Below are 7,987 nucleotides of genomic sequence, written 5' to 3' on the forward strand. Positions count from 1 at the left end.
CTTTATTAAGTTATTAGAACGTAAATATTCCTGCGACGACCTTCTGTAGAATAAAAAAAAAAACAAGATTTTATTATTGGCTATAAGGAAAATAATATTATAAATGTTTTTCTTGCTCACATTTTCCTTGTTGTACCACTTAACAGCTACATAAATAAATGACCATGTTGTTTAATATCAGTAAAATAAATATTAAAACTGAATTAAAGTGATTAGTCATCACAATTTTACAAATAAAATTAGAACTTTGATTAGTATTTGTAATACAATGATAAATCTGTATATTTTCGAAAACTATGAGTATTTTGCAATATAATGCAAATTAAATGAAGTAAGATATCCTACGCGAAAGCATTTCTCCACTAATTAAGCAATTTTCTTTGTTAGAAATTTGAAAATGAAAGTTTTGTTAACAGTATCCAATAATAAAATAAATTTCTCTGAAATTTTTTCACCAAGTGAAACAAACATAACGATCGGCCATATTTTTTTAATAATTTAATATGATCGTGTAAACATAACCTAATAAAAAAAATATTTTTCCCACATTTCAACAAGGGAGGAGTTTATGCGGAAGAGATCACAGCATCTTCTTTCTTTTGCGACGTTCATCAAAAACAGAGTTGGATAATTAGTTTGTCCAAGATGAATTGGAGTGTTCGTAACTCATACGCTCTTAAATTAATTAGATAACTAGATAAAACGTTTTCCACCTCAGTAAAAATGCCCTCCTGATATAATAATAACCACTGACCTTTCTTTATTTCTAGAAGAAAACTATTACTATATTTTTTTGAAAAAGCCATCCCATTTCCACCCCCATGGTCCGATTTTAGCCATTAACGAACTCGACCGAGATTTTGGGTCGAGTTATTTTTAGGAATCAATTTTAAAGTGATTGGCGCAAAATTACGGCAGTTATCGTGTCTACAAAAAAGTATATACATATATATGTAAACTTTTGAGCTGACGGTGGTTTTGGGGTCTGAGGGATGTGAAACGCGAAGAAGTGCCGAAATTTTCCGGAAGTGGAATCACTTATTTAGTAGGTTTGATTTTTTCCTTGATGAAACGCAGGGTTGTTAAAACCCTGATGGTTGTTAAAACGCAGGGTTATTGAAATGAGGAACTTTAAATTTTATTTTAAAGAAGGACTTTTAATCTTAGGACAGCTCACACAGCTCCGTACAGCTCACAAAGCTCCTGGCGGTTCACTCGGCTCCATCCACGCAAAAAGCAAAGCTTTACTATACACTGGCTCCCCACTAAAACAGTTAGTCTTCTGCCAGCCGTCAATGATTCCACATGTGTTAATACAATATTGGTATATATAATGTTATTACAAGCTCAAATGTAATAATAAAAATAATAAAACCAATTTAACCAGTAAAACAAAGGACTTGTTTTTATTTTGTTTAACCTCCGGGACCACCGTTAGGTATTGCTTCAGAGGATGAGCTAAATGATTTGTAGCGTGTGTGAAAATGCTAAGCCTGCTCGGGATTCGAACCCGGGACCTCTGGGAGAAAGGCCGAGACGCTACCACTCGCACCACGGAGGCCGGCAAAACAAAGGATTTAGAATAATTAAATCAAACCAAAGTACTAAACCAAGGCGGCAGTAATTCGACAATGATTTTGCCATATAAGCTTGAAACTTGTGCATTGGATATGGAAATGGAGTATTGTAGCGTATTAAAAATCCCATGCCTGACCGGGATTCGAACCCGAGACCTCCGGATAATAGACCTAGACGTTACCACTCCACCAAAGAGATCGGTAATTACTGTCGTAGTTAGTTTTAAATCGAATCTTTCCAAAATAAATGAAATTTAATTTATTTTTTCGACTGTCAAAAATTTATTATTTTTATAAACTTTAATAAAATTTTAAAATATAGAGATATAAGAAATAATTGACAATCGGAACGTTTATAAAAGAAACAGGTTACAAACTACTTTTAAAATAAAAAGTAGTAAACCGTTGGTTTAACATAAATAACAAAGAATAATTCTAAACATTAATTAAAGAATTTTTATTGGATAAATCCAAGCACATATCATTGACAAAATTATAAATGCAAGAAACTTACATTGAAGTTAAGTACGTAGTTATTCTAGACAAATAATCATATATGTAGGTTGTATCTGTATATACTTCTAGAATTAACATTTAACAAACTGGTTTAAAGAAAGCAAAGATTGCAAATTAGCGATACATACATAAATTTTAACTTTGTATATTATTGAACTAGTTTTATATTACAGGTGAATGCAGTCTTTACTTACAATCTATATTATTAAAATAAAAAGTGTAATAACCTTATACAGATAATATATTATACATTGTGAAATAAAGAAATGAAATAACAACCTTAAATATAGGTTATTAAAGTTGTTTAAGGAAAATAATGCGCTAATAAATAATTAAGATTATTTTAAAGCAAAAGCTAACTTTAATACTCAAGTGTAAGGTTTTATAATAAACTCATAAAAGTTGAAGAAGTAAAGAAAGTAAATAAGTCCCAGATTTTTCAAGATAGAGAAATAATGTTTTCAAATGTTATGCGTAACTCTACAATTATAAAGTAAGATCAGCGTAATTTAACGAATGTCTTTTTTCTTCTGTTTAAAAAAAAAGAACACATCCAAATACGTAAGATTAAATCTTTTAGGTTTTATGTGTCTGTATGAGATTGTAAATGATATTTTATCATTAAAAGAATCATACTTATCTAAAGTAATTAAGAAATTAAAATAAACGTAACATAAGCACAATAAACATAATGAACGTAACGTAAGCACAAAAAGGTACTATTTTAATAAAATAGTAAAAAAAAATAATAATAATAAAATTTCACGACAAATATTTTAATAAAATATTAATGTTGTTAAATTTTTAAATACAAAATTTTAGAGTCAATTAATGAAATGACCATTGTAATTTTAATAAATAATAATATGTTTTTTTTTTTTTATTTTCGTTCCAACCATTACGGATCACGTTTGCATAGTTTTGAGTTTTTCTTTTCCCAAAAAATTTTCATTCTTTTGCTCTATTGTTGTCGCATTCTTCCGTCTATCTATTCAGGTTTACACCCTTCTTCTTCTTTCTCTCTGGGAAACTTAGATTCTCGAATCACTTTTCTAAATTTATCTCTGTCTTTACAAAGATACTTAGAAATTTTTTATGTTTTTAAATCCGATCCTACTTCTTTAAGAAGTTCGGTGACGGGTGATCAAGGGAGGCCAGCTTCCGGGGATGGGAGGCGGGGGCTCCTCGGAGTCGTCGATTACCCCCTGGGGACGCCTTCCGGTCATACGGATTCGGATAGTAGAGTGCCTGGGTGATCATGCCCCTGCATGATCACCCAGGTATGTACAGCCATATGGCTTAGATCCGGCCCCTGCATGATAGGAGGGGAGGTTTCTTTAGCGGGTGAGAGCCCCACACTGCCGTCAGTGCGGGCCTGACGGCGGCTGGCAGAGCTTTTTCCTCCCCCTACGGAAAGATTAAAAAAAAAGTACAAAATAAATATCAATTTAGAAGGCATTAACGAAAATGATTTATAAACGTTATACAAGAATTCAGAAAATTCAAGGTTTATTTATATTTTTTAATTAGTACTACTTTTTGCCAGTCTCCTTGGCGCGAGTTGTAGCGTTTCGGTCTTTCATCCGGAAGTTTCGGGTTCAAATTCCGGTCAGGCATAGCATTTTCACACGCTACAAAAATTTTCATTCATCTCATCCCCTGAAGTAACACCTAACCGTGGTCCCGGAGGTAATATATATATAAAAAAGTACTGTTTAAAAATATATCAAGAGTAACTTTGGTTTTGTAAAAGGTTCCCTTTTAATTTACTTTTAAATAAATTGGTTAGAAAATATTTTAAGTAGCACAATAATTTATTAAGAATGGCAAGGAAAGCAAAAAAAATTTTGAAATTTCTGCGTAAGAATACCGGCTATATTTGGAAATCTTTCGCATGGTACAAAATTCATTTCTTATTACAAAAAAGGGAGCAGGGACGTAGATCTGTAATTACCAGATAGGGAATATATGAATAAATAAATAAGACACTTTGTAGTACGTGAAGTCTTATTATTTTACATCAAGAAACGATGTTACAAGTTACAAAGAAGCAATTCAGCTCTCTGGTTTGACTGATGGATCTTGTTGTTTTGAAGGTTTAGTGAATTCTTTTAAAAAGAGGAATGAACATTTGTAAAAAGAAAGTAAGGATATTTTACAATTTTTAACTTACTGTCTTACTCCTGTCTACGTATTCATATTTAAACATACCAGATAATGATTTGACAACCCACTTTTGATTACTGAAACTTCGTGGTACTTTCTGAAGGAGCCCCAAGTTATGATATTATATTTCAGATGTCAATGTAAGTAGCATAATGAATGTTTAATAAAAATGACAAGCTTATCGTTTATTAAGTTAATTTTAATCAAATTCATATTTTTACTGACGAAATCAATTTAATTAAAGGAGATTAAATCGATTTAACTTCCCACGAGAATTTATCATCTAATAAGACACCCTAACATTTCATACACCAGGCAATAAAAACACAATCAGTTAAAAAGAACATCATAATTTATGAATGTATTTTAAACACCTGCAGCCAGCTGATATAATCTTATTTGCAAACAAACAATCATGTTATAGTTAAATATCTACATTATGAGTTTTCATTTTGGAGAAAAAAAATATTGATTACATAAGATTACTTCTTTGTGATACCAATTTGTTGTATTCCACTTAATGAACTTTAATAACTTTATTTTATTTCTAATTTACCAATTAAGTTACAGAATTAATTTTGTTGACGTTCAGTAAGCATTTTGAATTCTTGTGTCTGAATTCTGTCTTTGAACACATTATTGTCTCGAAATTCAAAGACAAAATTGTCTTTGAATTCTGTATTTTGAAAACAGAAAAATTAAAAAAACTAAAACACCTATTTCAATAACAATAACAATAATTTGTTTCACTTTTTACCAGACTGTATCGGAGGATGAGGTTATGTTAAGTAAGTACGTTTTTTGTTTGTCGGAATTTTTAGCCCTGCACTAATTTTCTTGTATTATGAATCATTCGATTTCTTTTAAGCAGCCAAGAAAATGATTGTAATTATATATACATATATAGTATATTTACAGAATGAAAAATGAGACAAACTTTCGGGACATATTCTACAGGACGTATTCAGGACATATTGTTTGGTGAAAATAAAGAAGGAAGTTCGTAACAAACATAGATTCGGAAACGCTTCGTTAGCGAGTGTCGGGAGGCGAAAGATTTCGCCCTAATTTTTGCGCCTTCAGTAAAATTAAACCAGACTGTAATTCTTGGGACCCAAATTAAAAGGTAAATTCAGTGGATTTACATGAAATTTGGCCTGAAAAATTAAAAAAATAAATCCTAGTTTTGTATTTCTAGTAGTTTTTGAGAAATTTGGGATAAAAGAAAAAAATGGGGTCAAAAAACTCACCACTCATGTTTGGCGTAAAATACCTTTGTTAAATGGGTAGTAACCACATAACATAAAAAAAAAACTGTAGAGAATTTGATTCTGAATAAAATTGCACGAATACTGTGCAGAAAACATAAATACAAACGTAAGAATTTCGAAGTTTATTAAAAACAAAATATTGCAAAATGTAAAATTTAACTAGATATTAAACCAAACAGAACTTTCAATATCATTTAATACATTATTATACTCGTATATGAATGGTCAGTTTACAATAAATCGCATGAATATCTTCAAGTACTTTGAGATTGATATTACAAAAAAAAGTCCAGCTGTTATAAAATGATTTTATAACGTAAAACAATAATTTTCATGAGTACAGAATCAAACTCCAATAAATCCTTTGAGTGTCACGTGGTACGTGCCAATTAAGAAAAAAAAAATTAATATAATTTAGTATTTGTGATGCTCCGACATATTTTTCCAGGCTATTGTATCCCATTCTGAGAAATCATATGCTTTTTTTCTTTCGTAAAAAAAAAACTTTTTATTCTTTCAGTACAATATTGATAAATTTATTAAAAATCAGCTGTTATGTGAAGTTTTTAGTAGTCAGAACTTTTGTTAATTTTTTGTTTTTTGTAACAATCTATTTTGTTAATTTTTAACTCACAGATTTTGTTCACAGTCTTAACTTCACGTAGAATTTAATAAAAACTATGTACGACGAATTTTTTTTAGAAAACAAATATTAAAAAAAATTACATCGCTTTCGTTAATCACAGATTAGAAATCGTGAATACCTTCCAGATTATTTTATAACTGTAAGATTTAAATTTGCTGATATTCCATGTAATCTTTTATATGATACTCCCATGGTGGAGTGACAGTGCCTTACACCTGCAGGCTGTGGCTTTCAACCGGATAGGCGTAGAATTTTTTCAGAATGTATTGTTTAGTCTATGTTAAGAGTGGACTATAAATAAAACAAATACTGATTCGAATTAATAATTGTATATTAACATGTTCATGATTTAATCTAATCTGAATTACACTGTTAAAAAAAATATATAATTTAATGTATGTACATGTCTACTGTATGATGTGTAAAATATGAGTCTTCGAATGATATATCGAGACTAGACTAGCCGAGACGAGACCGACAGATTCTAGTTCTGAGCTGACTTATGTAGTATAGATGGAACCGAGTGAATTGCCAGGAGCTGTGTGCTGTACGGAGCCGAGTGAATTGTCAGGAGCTGCGTCTCAACATACTGCCCGCCATAATTTAACACATCTTACGATAATATAATAAGATTGAATCCAACAAGCTTAGCGACTAGGCCGTATCGTATGGTTGCGTTTTACGCACTAACAATTAATGAATAAAAACACATGTTTAATAAAATACAAACAAATTATGTTGAAAAGAAGGAAAACTAATATTTAACATCACATGGTGTCAGACAGCAGTGTTATCTGAACATGTATTTTTCATTATAAAAAATAAGTTAGAATAGCTGTAATTGGACGCAGCTGTATGTGAGCGTGCATTTACTGGACAAATAATAAATTAACAAAATCTCTTAGTAAAATATTAATAACAGCATACAATTTTTTTTTTTTTTGTAAAACAATTAACAAAAGATTGACTGCTAGATAAAATATACAATTTGAGTGGCCGGTAACTAAGTAAACAAATTATTTTTTAATGCAATGTAAATGTATAAATAAGTAAAAGAGAAGAAAATAAACGCAAAACTCTGAAAAAAAGTTTCAAATATTATTTAGAATGGCTATGCCAAAAAAATAACTCTGGTTTTTGATATGTCATTTAAATCTGTTCTTACTACATAAAATCATAAAATACTGTATATTTTAAAAATAATTACTCAAAGGCAAATTATATATATATAAAATAAAACAATTAATTTTAAAACTGTTATAAACGAGGCACGTTTGCTGTTTTTAATATTCAAGTTAGCGAGTTAACACAGACAAAGTAGGCCGCACAGCTAGACACGAGTTGCCAGGCGATTCCAGCTAAAGCTGTCCAGTAAGTAATTCAGCCGGTCGGTACATCGCGCTTTGTCATTAAAAAGAAAGAAAAAAACTGGTAAAGCTTGTCAGAAACCCGCATAAAAACAAGTAAAAGCAATCCCTACCACCATTCAGACTGACACCTCAACGAGATATGAATTGGAGAGAGTCAGGTTTGGCAAATAACAACTGCAACATTTTTCTTCCGGTAAAAATGAATGTACGTAGTTTCATTTCATTCGTCGTTTTAAATTATAGCTTTAGCAAAAAAAAAAAACCAATAACATATGAATCTAAATAACATTAACATTTTTAAATAAAGACAGAAGAATTACTTTAAAAAAATTTCATTTATATTATTACTAGCAATTTACCTAATCGATAATTTGGTTAGCAATATAAGTACACGGTAATACAATATTAGCCAAGTAGAAAAAAAAATTAATCATAAAGTAA

This window comes from Lycorma delicatula, chromosome 3 (genome assembly GCF_047948215.1).
Source record: "Lycorma delicatula isolate Av1 chromosome 3, ASM4794821v1, whole genome shotgun sequence".
NCBI classification, from domain to species: Eukaryota; Metazoa; Arthropoda; class Insecta; order Hemiptera; family Fulgoridae; genus Lycorma; species Lycorma delicatula.